The following is a 21,868-nucleotide window of genomic DNA, read 5'->3' on the forward strand; positions in this document are numbered from 1 at the left end:
GCCAATCAAGCAATAGAAAAATGGGCAAAAGACCAAAATAGACATTTCTCCAAAGATATACAGATGGCCAGCAAACACATGGGAAAATGCTCAACATCACTGATTATAAGAGAAATGCAAATCAAAACTACCATGAGATACCACCTCACACCAGTCCCAATGGCCATCGTTAATAAATCCACAAATAACAAGTGCTGGAGGGGCTGTGGAGAAAAGTGCAGAACCCTCCTGCACTGTTGGTGGGACTGAAAACTGGCACAGCCACCATGGAGAAGAGTTTGGAGATACCTTAGACATCTATACATAGAACTTCCATATGACCCCACAATCCCACTCTTAGGCATCTATCCGGACAATATTCTACTTAAAAGAAACACAATCACCCGCATGTTCATTGCAGCCCTATTCACAATAGCCAGGACATGGAAATAACCTAAATGTCCATCAGCAGATGATTGGATTCGGAAGAGGTGGTATATATACACAATGGAATACTACTCAGCCATAAAAAAGAATGACATAATGCCATTTGCAGCAACATGGATGGAACTAGAGAATCTCATACTGAGTGAAATGAGCTAGAAAGACAAAGGCAAATACCATATGATATCACTTATAACTGGAATCTAATATCCAGAACAAATGAACATCTCCTCAGAAAAGAAAATCATGAACTTGGAGAAGAGACTTGTGGCTGCCTGATGGGAGGGGGAGGGAGTGGGAGGGATCGGGAGCTTGGGCTTATCAGACACAATTTAGAATAGATTTACAAGGAGATCCTGCTGAGTAGCATTGAGAACTTTGTCTAGATACTCATGTTGCAACAGAAAAAAGGGTGGGGGAAAAATATAATTGTAATGTATACATGTAAGGATAACTTGACCCCCTTGCTGTACAGTGGGAAAATAAAAATATATATATATAAATAAAAAAATAAAATGTCTGTGCTCAGTAATATGTTTATGTTGTTTATTTGATTGACTTTATAATGGTAAATTATATTCATTAAAATTTGATCCTTTATATATGTGTCAGCTAATATCAGTTTTCTGTTCAAAACCCTCCAAACACATCCTATCTCTCAGAGCAATGCCAATCTTTACTGACGTATAAACATGCCCTCTATCATGACCCCCCGATCACCCTCAACTACCACTCTCTCACTCCAACTACAGTTACTGCTTCCATATTCTTATAAAGCAAGAGACATATTCCTTCCTCAGAACATTTGCATTGCCTGTTCGTCCTCCTGCAAAACTCTTCCTCAGATATTTGCATTCTTACATTTTTCAAGGTTTTGGTAATAAATATCTTCTCAAATTGGCCTTTCCTGACCATCCTACTGAAAACTGAAACACTTTCCTATTAAAAACTGAGAAAATTTAGGAATGGAAGAACTATTCATTCCCTTACTAAATTGTTCCATAGCATATACCACCATTTTAAATTTTATGTGATTTACTGCCCATTTCCCCTATTTTAATGTAATTTCTATAGGGTATGGGGTTTTTGTCTTTCTTATTTATCTCTATACACTCATAACATAGATCAAAGTCAGGCATAAAATAGATGCTGAATATATTTTGTTGAATAAATGTATCAAATTATAAAATCATTTAAAATTGATGAAATATCACTTGTGAATACCTAAACTAAGATTTCATTTCAATATAAAAAATAGACCTGCCAAATATAGTTTAAAGACTATTGATCAAGTTCAAGTTTTCATATTACAGAGGAGGAAAATCAGACAAACAAGAGAGGACTCTCCTAAGTCCACTTATCAGATGAGCAATCTTTATCTCCTGTCTTCTTAAAAGCTCAACTTGTTTTGCTCCTGACAGGTTATTTCCAATATATTCTGTTAAGAGGAACCAAGAGACCAGGGTCCCCAGAAGAAAACTTTTTGATCCAGATCAGAGGGGTGAGAAAGCCCAAGGAATTTACTGCAAAGTCTCCAGGAAATACTGGGCTTGAATTATGGAAGGTGAAAAGTTTGGGAAAAAGGTGAGGTGACAAGTTGGTAACCAAGAGGATCCCAGAGATACTGGATAGATGTTCTCATTTGACAAGGCTCTCAAGACAACAGCCATACGTGGCAAGATTCAAGTCGGTTGTAACTGGTACTTGCCTCTAAATATCTTATGAAAATATGCTGGATTCTGTGGTTTCTAGACCACTTCACAACTGCCTCAATATAATCAAGGATTCAAAGGCCTAAAGATCTGGAAAGATCTGTAGTCTAATAAACTCATTTAATTTAGGATGTATTGAGGCCTTACATCAAAGACCTTCAGCCAGGAAAATGCAATGCTGTGACTATAATCATGGTCTGTTGCATCCCCACTCAAATGCCCTGTTTACTAATATCACATGAATTCAGAGCTGCAATATTTTGGATAATCAATGCCCATTTGATATTTGTATCACTATAAAGAGATTCAACCATGCCCATTTGATATTTGAATTACTTTAAAGAGAGGAGCCCATATCTCTGTGTCTATTGCCAATGATGGGATGACATTCCAGTGTAAATAAGATCATTCCTTCCATATTCAGCTGTGAAATATCTGACATTTGAAAGATAAAGCCACCAACATCTAGAATTTGTATCCAATGTAATTATCTTTCAAGAGTAAAGTAAAACTAAAGTATTTCTAAGAAAGAAAATGAGGAAATTTGTTGCCAGTACACCTAACTTGCAAGAAATGTTAAAAGAAGTTACTGAGAGAAAATAAAAATGATGTAGGCCAGATACTTGAATCTGATATATATAGGTATATATATATGTGTATATACACATATTCAAGTATTTAACATTTGATAAGGAATAAATGAGGGTAAAATATTTGTGTTCTATTATTAATTTATGTAAAAATAATTTGTATTCAGTGAATATAGTTTACAGATGTGTGAAATGAAAGACAGCAGTCCTATAAAAGACATGAAGGAGGAATTAAAAATACTTTGCTATAATATACCTTTACACTCCATGAGGAAGCATGGTGTTATTTGAACATGGACTTGGATTAGTTGTAGATGTAAAGGGAAAACTCTAGGGCAACTGCAAAAAAAAGTATATTTGATATAAAAGAGAAAATGGAATCATATGAAATGCTTAATAAAAATCAGAGAAAGCAGAAAAAGAGTGAAAAAAAGAAAAAAAACTAGGGCAATGAATAGAAACATATCAACAAATATTGGTGGATATTAATCCTGAAATATCAATAATCATTTTATTTTATTGTTTATTATATAATGATTTTAATTTTTTTCCATTATAGCTGGTTTACAGTGTTCTGTCAATTTTCTACTGTACAGCATGGTGACCCAGTTATACACACATTGTAGACTATTTTTTCTCATATTATCATGCTCCATCATAAGTGACTAGACATAGTTCCCAGTGCTACACAGCAGGATCTCATTGCTAATCCATTCCAAAGGTAGTAGTCTGCATCTACTAAAACCAAGATCCTAATCCAGCCCACTCCCTCCCCTTCCTCCTTGGCAACCACAAGTCTATTCTCCAAGTCCATGATTTTCTTTTCTGTGAAAAGGTTCATTTGTGCCATATATTAGATTCCAGATATAAGTGATATCATATGGTATTTGTCTTTCTCTTTCTGACTTACGTCACTCAATACGAGAGTCTCTTGTTCCATTCATATTGCTGCAAATGGCATTATTTTGTTCTTCTTTATGGCTGAGTAGTATTCCATTGTGTGTATATGGCACATCTTCCTAATCCAATCATTTTTCGATGGACATTTGGGTGGTTTCCATATCTTGTCTATTATGAGTACTGCTGCAATGAACATGTGGTGTATAAAAGTGTATCAGAGTGTATAAAAAAATAAGACCTAGCTATATGTTGGTACAAGGAACCCATCTTAAATTGAAAGACACAGATGTATTAAACTGAGTGAAGTATGTCAGAATGAGAAAGACAAATCCCATACGATTTCATTTATATCTGGAATCTAATATATGGCACAAATGAACCTTTCCACAGAAAAGAAAATCATGGACTTGGAGAATAGACCTGTGGTTGCCAAGGAGGAGGGGGAGGGAGTGGGATGGATTGGGAGATTTGGGTTAGTAGATGCAGACTATTGCTTTTGGAATGGATTAGCAATGAGATCCTGCTGTGTAGCACTGGTAACTATGTCTAGTCACTTATGATGGAGCATGATAATATGAGAAAAAATAGTCTACACATGTATGTGTAGCTGGGTCACCATGCTATACAGCAGAAAAAAATTGTATTGGGGAAATTAAAATAAAAAAATTTTTAAATAAATAAATCAATAAATAAAATTTAAAAAGAAAAAAAAGTAAAGACATGAAGTAAGACATACCATGCTAACACTAACCAAACAGAAAAGATGGAGTAGGTATATTTATTTAAGAAAAAACACACTTCGGAGTAAGGGAAGTTATCAGGAATAAAGAGAAACACTACGTGATGATAAGGAGACAATTCTACAAGACAACATAAAAATGTTTAATTTTTATATGCCTAATCTCAGAGCATCAAGCTGCAGGAGGAAAAAACTAAGGATACCAATTGAAAAGAATGAATCCACTGTTATAGCTGGAATTTCAACATCCCTCTATATTGGCAGATCCAGCAGACAAAAAATCAGTAAAGACATGATTGAACTGAACGGCACCATCAAACAACTGGATCTAATAAAGAGTTATAGAGTAACTTACAGCAGAATACACATTATTCTCAGGCTCACATGGAACATTCACCAATATATACCATATTATGGGCCATATATATACTTTAACAAATTAAAAAGAACAAAAATCAAAGAAAGTATGCTTAAATATGACAGTGGAATTAAACTAGAAATCAATAACAGAATGATAGCTGAAAAAAAACAAAATATTTTAAGATTGAATACTACACTTCTAAATTACATATAGGTCAAAGAAGTCTCAAGAAATATTTTAAAATATGTTGAATTAAGTAAAAATGAAAAATTTGTGGGATGAGGCAAAAGCAGTGCTTAGAGGGAAATTTGTTGCATTGAATTCATCTATTACATAATAAGAAAGATACAAATAATCAAAGCCTCTATCTAGAAACTAGAAAAAAGAAAGTTAATTAATCAAAGGAAGCACTTATGATTTGACATTTTTTCTTCCAATTTAGATACATTTATTTCCTTTGTTTGATTGCTGTGGCTAGGACTTCCAATAATGAGTTGAGTAACAGTGGTGAGAGTGGGTATCCTTGTCTTGTTTCAGATTTTAGAGGGAAGGCTTTCAGCTTTTCTCCATTGAGTATTAAATTTGCTGTGGGTTTTCCATATATGGCTTTCATTGTATTAAATTATGTCCCCTCTATAACCACGTTGGTAAGAGTTTTGATCATGAATGGATGTTGAACTTTGTCAAATGCTTTTTCTGCATCCAATAAGATGATCATGTGGTTTTTGACTTTTGTTAGTGTGGTGTATGACTGATTTGCATATGTTGAAACATCCTTGTGAAACTGGGATGAATTCCACTTGGTCATGGTGTATGATTTTTTTGGATGTTGGTGGATTAAATTGGCTAAAATTTTGTTGAGATTTTTTGTGTCTATATTCATCAAAGATTTTGGCATATAATTTTCTATTTTGTGGTACATTTGTCTGGTTTTGGTATTAATCAATGCAAACTATTGCTTTTGAACTGGATAAGTAATGAGCTCCTGCTATCTAGCACTGGGAACTATATCTAGTCACTTATGGTGGAGCATGATAATGTGAGAGAAAAGACAGTATACCTGTTTATGTGACTGGGTGACCTTTCTCTTCAGTAGAAAATTGATAGAACAGTGTATACCAGCTATAATAGAAAAAATAAAAATCACTGTAAAATAAAAAAATTATATTCATGGTGTATATGAAAAATGAAATAAAGTAAGCAGAGACAAATGGGATTATGACTGCAGAATAGAGTGACTAGAGCTCAACTTCTCTCCTAAAATCAACAAAATCCACAACTAAAGGCTGAGCAATCTTCGACCAAATGGAATGGAAACCTTCAAAAAGATATCCTATTCCAGAAGACAAAGAGGAGGACACATCAAGAGGTAGGAGGGGTGATTACATGATATAAGTGACCACATACCTCTGGGTGGGAAGCCCCACAGACTGTAACTGGTTCACAGAGATTCACCTACAGGAGTGAGAGTTCTGAGCCCCACATCACACTCCCACATGTAGGGGATCTGGCACTGGGAGAAAGAGCTCCTGGATCATCTGGCACTGAAGGGCAGTGGGGCTAGTGTACAGGAGCTCCATGGGACTGGGGGAAATGGAGACCCCATTCTTACAAGCTGCACACAGAGTTTCACATGTACTGGGTCCCAGGTCAAAGAAAAGTCTCCAATGGAACCTGGGTCAGACCTGACTGCAGTTCTTGGAGGACCTCCTGGGAAAACAGGGGTGAATGTGGCTTGTTGTGAGGGATGGACATTGGAAGCAAAGCTCTTGGGAATATTCATCAGCATGCCTTTCTCTGGAGGTGGCCATTTTGGGAAAACCTGGACCCACCCATCAGCACTGAGAAGCCCCAGGGCTAACAACAATCCAGGAGGGATCACAGACCTGCCCCTCAGTAAACAGGCTGCCTAAGTCCTGCTAGGCACAAGGCCACCTCTAATCCCATCCAGAGACAAGGCCCCACCCACCAGTGGGATAGGAATCAGCTCCACCTACCAGTGGGCAAGCATCAGTCCCTCCCAGCAGGAAGCCTACAGCAAGCCCCTGTACCAACTTCAGCCACAAGGGGGGCACACACCAGAAGTAAGAGAGGTTACAACTCTATTATCTGTAAAAAGATCACCACACCAAAAACCTATAAAAATGAAAAAACAGAGAACTATAACTCAGAAAAATGAGAAAGAAAAAACCACAGAAAAACAGCTAAGCAATCAGGAGATTCTCAGCCTCCAAGAAAAAGACTTTAGACTGTTGATGCTGAAGATGATGCTAGACATTGGAAATAAACTGGAGGCAAAGATGGATAACTTACAGGAAACACTGAGCAAAGAGATACGAGATATAAAACTTAAACAAGAAGAGATGCAAAATACAACAAATAAAAAAATTCATTAGAAGCAGCCAACAGCAGAATACAGGAGGCAGAAGAACGAATAAACGAGGTGAAGGACAGATAAGTGGAAATTACAAATGCAGAACAGAAAGGAGAAAAAGATTGAAAACAAATGAAGAGAATCTCAGAGAATTCTAGGACAACATTAAATGCACCAACATCCATATTATAGGGGTGCCAGAAAGAGAAGAGAGAGAAAGGGACAGAAAAAATATCCCAAGAGATAATAGCCAAAAATTTCCCTAACATGGGAAAGGAACCACTCACTCAAATCCAGGAAGCACAACGAGTACCATACAAAATAAACCCAAGGAGGAACAACCCTAGACACATATTAATCAAAATGACCAAAATTAAAGACAAAGAGAAAATCTTGAAAGCAGCTAGGGAAAAGAAACAAAGGACATACAAGGGAATGCCCATAAGGTTATTGGCAGATTTTTCAGCAGAAACTCTGCAGGCCAGAAGGGAGTGGCATGATATACTTAACGAGACAAAAGGAAAAAGCCTCCAACCAAGATTACCCAGCAGGGCTTTCATTCTGATTTGAAGGAGAAATCAAAATCTTCATAGATCAGCAAAAGTGAAGAGAATTCAGCAACACTAAAACAGCCTTACAACAAATACACAGTAAAGATGGAAAATAATCCATGCACAATTATGCCGCCCAAAAGAGAAATCATGCACAATTATGCCACCCAAAAGAGAAATCATGAGAAGAGGTGGGTACAAATGCAAGACACTGGTGATGAACTTGAAATTAAGAGACCAACAACTTAAAACAATCTCATTTATATGTAGACTCATATCAAAACTTCAGAATAACTGCAAACCAAAAATCTACAATTGATACACAAACAAGTAAGAAAAATCAACTCAAATACAACACTAAAGATAGTCATCAAACCAAATGAGGAGAGAGCAAGAACAGAAGGGAAGACAAAAGAGCAACAAAAAAAATCCAAAGCAATTTAAAAAATGGCAATAAGAACAACATATCAGTAATTACCTCAAATGTTAATGGACAAAACACCCCAGCCAAAAGACATAGATGGCTTGAATAGATACAAAAACAAGAGCCATATGCATGCTGTCTTCAAGAGACCCACTTCACTTCTAGGGACACATACAAATTGAAAGTGAGAGGATGGAAATAAATATTCCACGCAAATGGGAATCAAAAGAAAGCTGGAGTAGCAATACTCATATCAGACAAAATAGACTTCAAAATGAAGAATATTTTAAGGGACAAGGAAGGTCACTACCTTGATCAAAGGATCAATCCAAGAAGAAGATATAACAATTTTAAATATCTCTGCACCCAACATAGGTTCACCACAATATATAAGGCAACTGCTAACAACCTTAAAAGGGCAAATTGACAATAACACAATCATAGTGGGGGACTTTAACACCACACTTACAGCAATGGACAGATCATCCAGACAGAAAATCAATAAGGAACACAAGCCCTGAATGAAGCATTAGACCAGATGGACTTAATAGACATTTATAGGACATTCCATCCAAAAGCAACAGAATACAATTCTTCTCAAATTCACATGGAACATTAACTAAGATTGATCACATCCTGGGCTACAAATCCAACCTCGGTAACTTTAAGAAAATTGAAATCATATCAAGCAATTTTTCTGACAAATATGCTATATGAATGGAAATCAACAACAAGGAAAAAAATGCAAAAAACCACAAACACGTGGAGACTAAACAACATGCTACTAAACAACCAATGGATCACTGAAGAAATCAAAGAGGAAATTAAAAATACCTAGAAGCAAATGACAACAAAGATACAACACTCCAAAACCTATGGGATGCAGCAAAACCCATTCTAAGTGGAAAGTTTATAGCAATACAAGCCCACCTCAGGAAACAAGAAAAACCTCAAATAAACAAGCTAACTTTATTTTTTTTTCCTGTAGGTTTTTTTGGGGGGCCATTTAAACTGAATTTTTTAAGCTTTTTATTAATTTATTGTTTTTTCCCACTGTACAGCAAGGGGGTCAAGTTATCCTTACATGTATACATTACAATTATATTTTTCCCCCACCCTTTTTTCTGTTGCAACATGAGTATCTAGACAAAGTTCTCAATGCTACTCAGCAGGATCTCCTTGTATATCTATTCTAAATTGTGTCTGATAAGCCCAAGCTCCCGATCCCTCCCACTCCCTCCCCCTCCCATCAGGCAGCCACAAGTCTTTTCTCCAAGTCATGAATTATTTTCTTTATTGGCAGATGACATGATTTTCTATGTAGAAAATCCTAGAGTCGACTAAAAAATTCCTGGAATTAACACATGACTATATTAGAACTTCAAGATAAAATATTAATATACAAAAGTTGATTGCTGTCTTATATGCCAGAAATGAACATTTAGAATTAGAAATTAAAAATAAGAAGTGGCTGAGCCCTGCCTCTCTAGCTTTAGGTATTTTGTTTTGATTCACAGTAGTAAGACTTTTATTTGTTATGATTTCATTGTACAATTTTAGTTTAAATCTTCTGATACCACAATTCTCAGCCTTGTGCTTCACCAAAATAGTTCCAGGATTTATCCCAGGAAGAATCTTACAGACTCTTTCCTTCAGTGCAGGAAAACATATATCTAACCCATCCCCAAGATATGAATACCCATTCCCAATTCTCAGGATCTTCTACCTCATTTTCTGCATGAGCCCTCTGAGCAGGTCAGTGGAAACCTAGATTATAATTTAACTTCAGAGGCAGTAGAACTCTTCTCTAAAGACAAGAGTTTTTTTGGTACCATAGTCTCATAGTTTTAGGCAGGAAGTTCTTTCTTAAGTTCTTAGTAAGTATCTGTTGACTAGAAAGAGTCCCTACTTTGGAGTCAGTCATATTTAGGTAAAAATTGATACTTTAAAACTTAAGAGTCATGTGGTCTTGACCAATTTATTTAAATACTGTGAACCTTCAGTTTTTATCTGTATGGTAGAACTAACAATCTTTACCTCACAGAACTGAAATAATAAGTCAATTAAATAATGGAGACAATAGATAGGAAAATGCCTACCACTTTCTACAACACATGTTAATTTCCTTCTCCTTCATAATTTTTATGATGTGTCTGGCTCTATACTAAGAACAAGGAAAATCCATGTAACACCAACAACTCATAGTACTTGGGGCCTGGCTGTTTTCTCCCCATAGTTATATCTCAAAAAATGCATCACAGAGATTGAGAGGGGCTAGAACAACAGCTGCTTGGAACTATGGCAAAGAAGATTCATTTTGGCAGACAGGTGAGTTAAAATCTAGGAAGTGCGTTGGCAATTATGCTAATGCCATTTGCTTTAGCAACCAGCTCTCCAGAGGGCAGGGGACACTGTTTTGCCATGTTTGCAAATTTCTGTGATATAGCTTTCAAAATTTAACATGTAGTTGGGAAGAGATGGGCACAATTGGTTCTCACAGCCAATGTGAGGTAGTCCATCATACTGTAAAATAAGACAAGGAATTCATAGAAACAGTAGAAAGAGTCTGAAGGAAGCACAGGGACCTGAGGCAGAATCTAAGACAGCAATGTCCTCAAAATAATAAGAATGTACCACTTGTACCACTACTAGATTAGATCAGGATTGGCCCTTGTTACTGGACCAAGTCTGCATCTGAAGTTGGGTATCAAGCAACTTAAGTTGTGGTGGGAAAAGACACTCCAGCTGAATTTATAGTCCTCCAGCAGAGCAGTCCTGACTCACAGCATCAGCATCACCTTTGAAACTGTTAGAAATGTAAATTCTTATCTCAACTTCAGACCTACTCAATTAGAAGCCTTACCTGTGGAGCCCAGGCATTTATAGTACAACAGTTTTCCAGGTGATTCTGATACCCACTAAATATGGAGAACCATTGCAATCACTGCAGGTGCAGTTTTTGCTATGACCAAGCCAGACAAGGTCATGCCTCAGGGTCTACCTGGAAAAATACTCAATGTATTTTTTAAAGTTACCAGGCAAATTTGGGCCAAGAGGCATTGGCTACAACTATAGGTAGTTTGGTCAGGTAGGCAGCTGGAGATAGGGAGGTGTAAATACACAGAGTAATATTTTCTTGGCATTTCCATTCCCTGTCATAGCCAATCTCTCTGTTACAACATTGTTATGGTTAATTATCTACACAGTTGTCAATAAAAAGGAATGTGGCATTTTTTAGGTCTGTAAACCCAAGCCCCAGTTTTCAGCCTTACAGTTCGGTTTCTCAGTTTCTTATTCAATGTATCACTCTGTCACTGTATATAATCTGAAAGGATTAGAAACAATATTTAATCTTGAGGTATATTCTCAAGAAATAGCCCCAAGCAGGAGGAGGGACTGGGCCTTTTTTAAAACCTTAGTTTTGTCATAAATGGAATGAATGAATGTGAAGCTATGTTTCTGAAAGTCTAAAGAAAATTGCTATACTTGAAATTCAAATCAGATTCCCAAGTTTACAGAGCACTTTTCAGTTTTCAAAGAGCTTGGTTTATTATTTTACTTGTGGTAAAATAACCACAACACAAAATTTACCATCTTAACCATTTTAAGTTTATATTTCAATAGTATTAAGTACATTCACATTGTTGTACAACCATTACCAACATTCAATTCCAGAGCTCTCTTTATTTTATAAAACTGAAACTCTGTAGCCATAAATAAAGACTCCCTATTATTTTCTCCTCCAGTATCTAGTGACCTCTGTTCTATTTTCTGCCACTGTAAGTGCCATTACTTAAAGTACTTCACATAAGTAGAGTCATACAAATATGTTTTTTTTTGTTACTGTCTTATTTTACTTACCATAGTGTCCTCAAGTTTCATTCATACTGTAGCATATGTCAAAATGTCCTTCATTTTTAAAACTGAAAAATATTCCATTGTATGTATATATCACATTTGGCTTATCAATCCATTCATTTATTCATCTATCAATGGACTCACATTGCTTCCAACTTTTGGCTATAATTGAATAATGCCACTGTAAACATAGATATACAAATACCTCTTTAAGATTTTGCTTTCAATTCTTTTGGATATATATCCACAAGTAGAATTGCTGGATCACATGGTAACTTTTTGTTTATTTTGAGGAATTACCATACTGTTTTCCTTAGTGACTGCTCCATTTCACCATCCCACCAACAGTTTATGAGTTTTCCAATTTTTTCACAGCCTTGGCAACACATTTTTTTTTTCCTAGTAGCCACCCTAACAGGTGTGAGGTACTATCTCAGTATAGATTTGATTTTCATTTTCCAACATCATTTAATGATGTTGGAAAACTTTTCATGTGCTTATTGGTCATTTTTATATCTCTGGAGAAATGTCTATTTGTATCCTTTACCATTTTAATCAATTTGTTGTTGAGTTGTAAAATTTTAAAATATACATTCTGAATATAAATCACTTATAAGATATCCAAATTAATTTTGACTACTATATACTTGATCTTTGACACAAATATTTGAAGGGACTTATAGAATGGTTTATCATTATTCTCAAGGTTATGGATAAGGAAAAAAGGCTCAGAGATGAGTAGTGGTGTCCCAAGGTCATATGATGTGTCCAGACATATAGTCAAGCCTAGGAGTAAGGTTTGTTGTTTTCATAATTATAGAATTCAGATTTTTAAGGGTCCTTCAGAACCAATGAATTAAAGTCCTGTTGTTATAGACAAAATATTGAGACCTAGAAAGCAGGAGAGATTTATATTAGGTTACACAGCAAGTCAGTTGCAGAACATGTTATATGATTCAGATCTCCTGACCCCTTGTTTAATAGACACATTTCACCATCTAGTGGGTTTCCTTCAAAGACCCAAACTTATGAAGATGATGACTGGGTGGTAAGAACTGCAGGAATATTTGCATTTTTCAGACTTTGAGAATGAAAGCAGATTGGTTGTTGAGGCCATCAAATCAAAAGATATAACACTAAGAGCCTGGGGGACTTGAATTTTAGCCAGTGTTAACAGGGGTAAATAAACAACTGAAGAGCCAAAGTCAGTTCCTCCATAGCCACATGAAGATCTACTTGATTGCAAAATTTTGCAACAAAAGACTAGTCACCCAAAAGGTTTTAAAATTCGATAATTAGAGGCGATCCACAAGAACCTTGCTACTGTTTTAAAAAATTTCTTCCACTGATGCAAAACATTCTAGCCTTCAAATGGCCTTTTCATATGTTAACTTATATTAGATTCACAACAGCCCTATGAGCTACTTCATTACCTCCATTTTAAAAACAAAGAAACTGAAGTTCAAAGAGATAATATAACTTTATGGAGGCTACAAAGCTATGAAGATGTACCTAGTAAGTTTGACTCTAAAGTCTATACCTTCATCAATGTCTTTGTAAGGAACTATGGAATAAATGAAAGTAGTATGTAGCCTGAGATAACTTTTACAGAGACTGCCTAGGACCTGGAATAACCAGGTTTCTTTAACTGTTTATCCCTAGCTGCCTCAAACCTTGACAAATCATTAAACCAAGGCTTTTTCTGTAACACTGGCTCTCAAAGTGAGGCCCCCTGAACCAGAAGCATAACGTGGGAACTTGTTAAGAATGTAAATTTCCTACTCCCACTCCAGACCTACTGAATCAGTATATTTGGGATTAGCAAGCACTCTAGGGAATTCTGATGCACCTTAGCATAAATCCAATAAAAATGGTAATTTCACCTGAGTTTTCCTGAAAATGTACTAAATTGTCTGCCTCAATTAGTACAGTATTAGGGTAGGTGTCTTATTATGCCCTAATTATTTCATGTGTAAAATGGGAAGTGGCAAATTTCATTGCAGTTTTTTGGGTTTATAATGAGGAAAATCAATGCTTGACTACAATGGTAAGAGTATGGAATACAGAAGAAGAAAGAGCAGATTTGACTCCTTCCTCTTAGGCATGAGATGTTTCTTTTCCTATCTCAGCTTATGCCCCTTTAAAGTAAAGGATTCATCCCTCTTACAGGGTTATTTTGAAGCTCAAAGAAGATGGTGGAAGGAAATTGTCTTAAATATTGTGGGTTATTGTGTAGTGAGGTCAGGAAAACAAGATCCCATTATGTAGACATTCTCATTTTTTGTCACAGGTCAAGACCCAGTCCCAGAGAAGGAATGGTTATACTTCGTCTAAAAAAACATGTAGTCTTTCCATTTCTCAGAGGATGGTAATTTACACTACTATCCAAACAAGAAATATTTGCCACTACCTAAAAAATCAGTATACTTTCACTACCAAGTACCTGTCAATTCTACTTAATTGTTCAATCCCAGAGCACAATGTTATTCTAGTCATATGTTATGGTTCCTTCTGAAACCATGTCTCCTTTTAAGGCAAACTGCTCCTGACACATAGATTGCCATTTTTTATACCAAACAACTCAACCCTGAATGAACCTGACCCAAAGGCGACCAATCTTTAGGCTGACCTGGAACATTGACCTGTTTGTCTTGTGACAACAACAAATGAATTGTCAATCAGATTCTCTCTGTGACTCTAATATTTCAACTAGGATATATGAAAAATAAGTGGCCAACACATAGTAGGATCTAGAAGTTAAAGTCACCAGGTTCAATTGGAACAAGACAGATTATAGTGTTCAAGCTGAAGTTGGGGGGGGGGCAGTCAGTTGATAAGGAATATTAAAAAAAGTAAAAGGTAGCCAATCACACTGAAGAAGGTCCATTTATAAATTCTAGTTGTTGCAGTCTCTTTAGCTTTAGGGTCTCTCCTTCTGTGTCAAGCCTTCTATAGCCATGTAATAAACTCCACTTAAAAGTCTCTGCTTCTGGCTAAAAGCAGCACAAAGCAGTTAATAAGCTGCTCCTTTATCACAGCTTTCCCTGTTCTCAACCCATAGCCCTGGACACCATGCAAAATGAGTTAAATATATAGGTCGATTCCATCTAGGAGCTTACAACAAACCAGGTCAAGGAAGGAAAGAACACTTTTGAGTATCTAATATACATGATGATCTATGCCTGCTACAGTGCTTACATCTTCTACTTCAATCCCCGCAGTAAACTCAAGAAGTAGACTTCCCAGAGAAGGAAAAAAGAGCACTGAGGTTACTAAATAAACCAGAAAGAGAGCCTAAAAACTCAATTCACACACCTTACTAGATTATTTGCATCTAGATGTGGACATGTTATGAATTCTGGCCAGTAAGATGTAAACCAAAAATCTCTAGGGAAGTCTTCTGGGAATATGCACTTAATGAAAAGGTTCATATGTCATATCCTTTGAACTTTATTCCTTTATTCCTTCCCAGGATGTAAAAAAAAAATGCCTGGAGTTAAAAAGAATCATCTTGCAAAGTGGAGAATGAAAGCCATGTGTTATAAATAGAGGACGTCAAAGATGGGGGAAAAATGCTCTTTCCTAATTAATTATCTCTGGACCTTTGAACTAACCCTAAAAAACTGTCTCTAGAATTTTTATATGTTGAAATAAAGTATTTGCTTTTTTAAGACACTGTTAGGGCATTGAGATTGATGGATGCTTGGTGGCTCAGAGAGGCTAAAGAAGCTCACACCATTTCCCATAGCCTTGCATGAGCATCTGTTATCATAAACTTCATACCAATGGCCACAAACCTCAGTCCACTTGTTAATGCTGGAGGAGGTTGCTGTCTATACACCAGGATGCCTCAAACTGCAACTTTGGCCACTTACATGAAGAATGCAGGGATTAGGATATGAGCTGGCAGACTAGAAAGACTTGAGCTCACCTCCTCTCACAGAAAAGCCAAAATCACACCTAACTGCTGAACAACCACTGACAAAAAAGACTGGAAACCAACAAAAAGATTTCTTTGTCTGGTTTTGGAATTATGGTGATGGTGGCATCATAGAATGTCTTTGGGAGTATACCTTCATCTTCAACCTTTTGAAAAAGTTTAAGGAGGATGGGTATAAATTCCTCTTTTTATGTTTGGTAGAATTCACCTGGGAAGCCATCTGGTCCTGGACTTTTATTTGTAGGGAGTGTTTGTGTGACATATTCAATTTCATTTCTAGTGATCAGTTTGTTTAGTTGATCTGTTTCTTCTTGATTCAGTTTTGGCAGGCTGTAATTCTCTAGAAAGTTGTGGATTTCTTCTCAGTTGTCAAATTTGTTGGCATACAATTGTTCATAGTACTCTCTCATGGTTTTCATATTTCTGTAGTGTCTGTTGTGACTTCTATGTTTTCATTTCTTATTTTGTTCATTTGGGTTTTTTCTCTCCTCTTCTTGGTGAATCAAGCCAGAGGTCTGTCAATTTTCTTTACCTTTTCAAAGAACCAGCTCTTGGTTTTATTGATTTTTTTCTATTATTTTTTGAATCTCTATTTTATTGATTTCCTCTCGATTTTATGATTTCCTTCCTTTTGCTGACTATAGGTTTTGTTTGCTCTTCTTTTTCTAATTCATTTAGGTGGTGGGTTAATTTGTAGATTTGAGATTTTTCTCTTTTTTGAGGAAGGCATCTATTTTTATGAATATCTCTCTGAGCACTGCTTTTGTTGCATCTCATAAACTTTAAGTGGTTATATCTTCAATATCACTTGCCTCGATGTATTTTTTAATTTCCTTCTTGATTTCTTCATTGAACTATTGGTTTTTCAGTAGTATGTTGTTTAGTCTCCATTTAGTAAGTTGTTTCTCAATTCTTTTCCTGCAGTTGATTTCTAATTTCATGCCATTGTGGTTAGAGAAGATACTTGAAATAATTTCTATATTCTTAAATTTGTTGAGGTTAGCTTTATGCCCCAGTATGTGATCAATTCTTGAGATTGTTCCATGGGCACTTGAGAAGGATGTATATTCTGATTTTTTTGAATGTACTGTCCTGAAAATGTCAACTATGTATAACTTTTCTATTATGCCATTTAGGATGTCTGTTGTCTTATTGATTTTCTGTCTAGAGGATCTTCCCATTGATGTGAGTGGGGTGTTAAAGTCTCCTATTATGAATGTATTCCCAAAAATTTCTCCTTTTATGTATGTTAGCATTTGTTACAGGTATCTTGGTGCACCTATCTTAGGAGCATATATATTTATGATTGTAATTTCTTTTTCTTGAATGGATCCATTTACCATTAAATAGTGTCCATCTTTGTCTTTCTTTATGGCCTTCATTTTAAAGTCTATTTTGTATGATGTGAGTATTGCAAATCCTGATTTCATGTCTTGTCCATTGGCTTAAAATAACTTCTCCAATTCCTTTCTTTTTTCTTTTTTTTTTTGTCTTTTTGCCATTTCTTGGGCCACTCCCATGGCATATGGAGGTTCCCAGGCTAGTGGTCAAATCGGAGCTGTAGCTGCCAGCCTACACCAGAGCCACAGCAATGCCAGATCCAAGCCGTGTCTGCAACCTACCCCACAGCTCAGGGCAACCCCAGATCCTTAATCCACTGAGCGAGGCCAGGGATTAAACCTGCAATCTCATGTCCTAGTTGGATGCATTAACCACTGAGCTACGATGAGAACTCCTCCTCGCTTTCAACCTATATGTTTCTTAAGGTGAGTTTCTTGTAGAAAGAAGATTGAAGGTTTTAGGAAAAATATAGGCCAATATGTTTGATGAATATAGATGTAAAAATTGTCAACAAAATTTTAGCCAACAGAATCCAACATATAAAAAAGTCATGCATCACAACCAGGTGGGATTCATTCCAGGTGCACAAGGATGATCCAACATGCACAAATCAAACAATATAATACACCACAATAACAAAAGAAAAGTAAAAAACCACATGATCATCTCAATAGATGCAGAAAAAGCATTTGACAATGTCCAGCATCCATTTATGATCAAAAGTCTTACCAAAGTGGGTATAGAGGGGACATACCTTAACATAAGAAAAGCCATTTACGACCAACCCACAGCCAATATAATGCTCAATGGAGAAAAGCTGAAAGCCTTCCCACCAAAATATGGAACAAGACAGGGATGCCTACTCTCACCACTCTTAGTCAACATAGTATTGTAAGACCTAGCCAGAGCAATCAGACAAACAAAAGAAATAAAAGCATCCAAATAGGAAGAGAAGAGGTAAACTGTCGCTACATGCAGATGACATGATAATATATATAGAAAATGCTAAGGACTCAACCCAAAAAATACTTGAACTGGTTGAAAAATTTAGCGAAGTAGCAGGATACAAGATTAGCATTCAGAAATCAGTCACATTTCTGTATAAAAATATTGCAATATTACAAAAGGAATATGAAACTACAATTTCTTTTAAAATTGCACCCCAAAACATCAAATACCTGGGAATACACCTGACCAAGGAGGTAAAGGACTTATATGTGGAGGACTATAAAACATTAATCAATGAAATTAAAGAAGATGTAAATAAATGGAAATTTATTCCATGCTACTTCCTGGGTTGTAAAAATTAATATTGTAAAAATGGCCATACTACCCAAAGCAATCTACAGATTCAATGCAATCCCTATCATATTACCCATGACATTTTTCACAGAACTAGAACAAACAATCCAAAAATTCATATGGAACCACAAAAGACCCAGAATTGCCAAAGTGATCCTGAGGGAAAAAAAAAAAAACCATTCAGGAGGCATAACTCTCCCACACTTCAGGCAATATTACAAAGCCACAGTCATGAAGACAGCATTGTCCTGGTACCAAAAGAGTCATACACACCAATGGAGCAGAATAGAGAACACAGAAATAAACCCAGACACCTATGGTCAATTAATCTTTGACAAAGGAAGGAAGAGCATAAAATGGGGAAAACACAGTCTTTTCAGCAAGTATTGCTGCTGGGAGACCTGGACAGCTGCATGCAAATCAATGAAACTAGAACACGCCCTCACACCATGCACAAAAATAAATTAAAAATGACTGAAAGATGTAAATATAAGAAAAGACACATGTGCAAAACATTTTCTGACATCAACCTTAAAAATATTTTCTCAGATCAGCCTTTGAAAACAACAGAAATCAAAGCAAACATAAATCTTTGAAAACAACAGAAATCAAAGCAAACATAAACCAATGGGACCTAATAAAACTGACAAGATTTTGCACAGCAAAGGACACCAGAAACAAAGCAAAAAGACAACTTACAGAATGGGAGAAAATAGTTTCAAATTATGCAACTGACAAGGGCTCAATCTCTAAAATATACAAACAACTTAAACAACTCAAGAGCAAAAAGAGCCAACAAACCAATGGAAAAATGGGCAAAAGACCTGAAGAGACATTTCTCCAGGGAAGATATACAGATGGCCAACAAGCACATGAAATAAAGGTCAACATCACTGATTATTAGGGAAATGTAAATCAAAACTATCACAAGATATCACCTCACACCTGTCAGAATGGCCATCCTTAATAAGTCCACAAATAACAAATGCTGGAGGGAGTGTGGAGAAAAGGAAACCTTCCTGCATTGTTAGTGGGAATGTAAGCTGGTACAACCACTAAGGAGAACAGTAAGGAGCTACCTTAGACAACTATACATAGAACTACCATATGACCCAGCAATCCCACTCTTGGGCATATATCCAGATAAAACTTTCTTTAAAAAACACACATGAACCCGTATGTTCATTGCAGAACTATTTGCAATAGCCAGGATGTGGAAACCACCCAAATGTCCATCAACAGATGTTTGGATCAGGAAGACGTGGTATATATACACAATGGAATACTACTCAGCCATAAAGAAGAGCAACATAATGCCATTTGCAGCAACATGGACGGAACTGGAAACTCTCAAACTGAGTGAAGTAAGTCAGAAAGATAAAGACAAATACCACGTGGTATTACTTATATCTGGAAACTAATATATAGCACAAAGGATTCTTTCCATAGAAAAGAAAATCATGGACTTGCATAATAGGCTTGTGGTTTCCAAGGGGGTGGGAGAGGGAATGGGATGGATAGGGTGCTTTGTGTTAATAGATGTGGACTATTGTCTTTGGAATGGATTGGCAATGAGATCCTGCTCTGTAGCACTGGGAATTATGTCTGGTCACTTATGATGGAGCGTGATGATGTGAGAAAAATAATGTATACATTTATGAATAACTGTGTCACTTTGCTGTATAGTAGAAAATTGACAGAATACAGTAAACCACCTATTAATGGGAAAAAATTAAAAATCATTATATATAAACAAAAAAAAGAACAAACAAAAAATGTTTTTCTACATCCAATAACAAGAAGTTACAACAAGACAGTAGGATGGGCACTTTCGAGATAAAATTATTGGCTACACCTGTTGGGTATGTGACTCAGAAACTGGAAAAAAAATTATACTGTAGAAGTTCCTTCACAGGAGTGAGGATTGAGGCCCTAAGTCAGGCCCTGCATACTGTGGGTCTTCCATCAGGAAGAGGAGCTCCCAGATCATTTTGTTGTGAAGGCCAGTGTAGGATCTCTACAAGACTAAGGGAAACATAGACTCCAATCCTGGAGGGCACATAGAAGGTATTATGTACATAGAAGTGACTCTATAAAAGCCTGGGATTTACCTACCTGTATGTCCTGGAGAGACTCCTGGGGAGGCAGTGGTCCAATATGGCTCACTGTACAGGTGGGAACACTGGTAGAAGAAGCCCCAGGGAATAATTATTGGTGTGAGCTATTCAGAAAGTCACCATTTCAAACTGAGACTGGGCCCCATCCAACAGCTGTCAGACTCCAGTGCCTCAGGCCAAACAACAAACACAGTGAAGCCACAGCCCCACCCATCAGAAGACAGGCTGGAAAAAGTAGCCCCGAACCTACTCTGAACACACACAATGACAAGGCCCTGCCCACCATAGGAACAAGAAACAGCTCCACCCATCAGAAAATAGGCACCAGTCCCCCCACCAGGAAGCATGCACAAGCACCTACACCCATCTCACCCACCAGGGGACAGACACCAGAAGCAAGAGGAACTAGGTTTGTGCAGCTTCAGAACAATAACTACAAACACGGAAAGTTAGACAAAATGAGATGGCAGAGAAATGTGTTCCAGATGAAAGAACAAAGTAAAATTCCAGAAGAATAAATAAGAGAAGCAGAGAGTGGCAATTTACCTGAAAAATAATTCAGAGTAATCAGTAAAAATGATCTAAGATTTCAGAAAAAGAATAGAGGCAAGACGAGATGCAAGAAATGTTTAACAAAGTAACAGAAGATTTAAAGAACAAGCAAACAGAGATGAACAATAAAATTACAGAAATGAAAAATACACTTAAGGGGTCACTAGCAGAATCAATGAGCAGAAGAATGAATATATGAGCTGGAAGATAGATTGGTGGAAATCATTGCCATGGAGCAGAATGATGAAAAAGAGAATGAAAAATAATGATGACAGTCTAAGAGACCTTTGGGAAAAACATTAAATGCACCAACATTTACATTGTGAGGGGGCCTAGAAAGAAGAGAAAGGGCCTGAGAAAATATTTAAGGATATTATAGCCAAAAATTTCCCTAACCTGGGAAAGTAAAGTCTCAGTAAATAGAAGGAAGTGCAGAGTTCCCTTCATGGCTGAGAGGTTAATGAACTCAACTAGGATCCATGAGGATGTGGGTTCAATCCCTGGCCTTGCTCAGTGGGTTAAGGATCCACAGTTGTTATGAGCTGTGGTATAGGTCACAGACACAGCTCAGATACTGAGTTGCTGTTGTGGTGTAGGCCACCAGCTGTGTCTCTGATTTGACCCCTAGCCTGGGAACCTCCATATGCCACCAGTGTGGCCCTAAAAAGGAGGAAGTGAAGAGAG

This window comes from Sus scrofa, chromosome X (genome assembly GCF_000003025.6).
Source record: "Sus scrofa isolate TJ Tabasco breed Duroc chromosome X, Sscrofa11.1, whole genome shotgun sequence".
Taxonomy (NCBI): Eukaryota; Metazoa; Chordata; class Mammalia; order Artiodactyla; family Suidae; genus Sus; species Sus scrofa.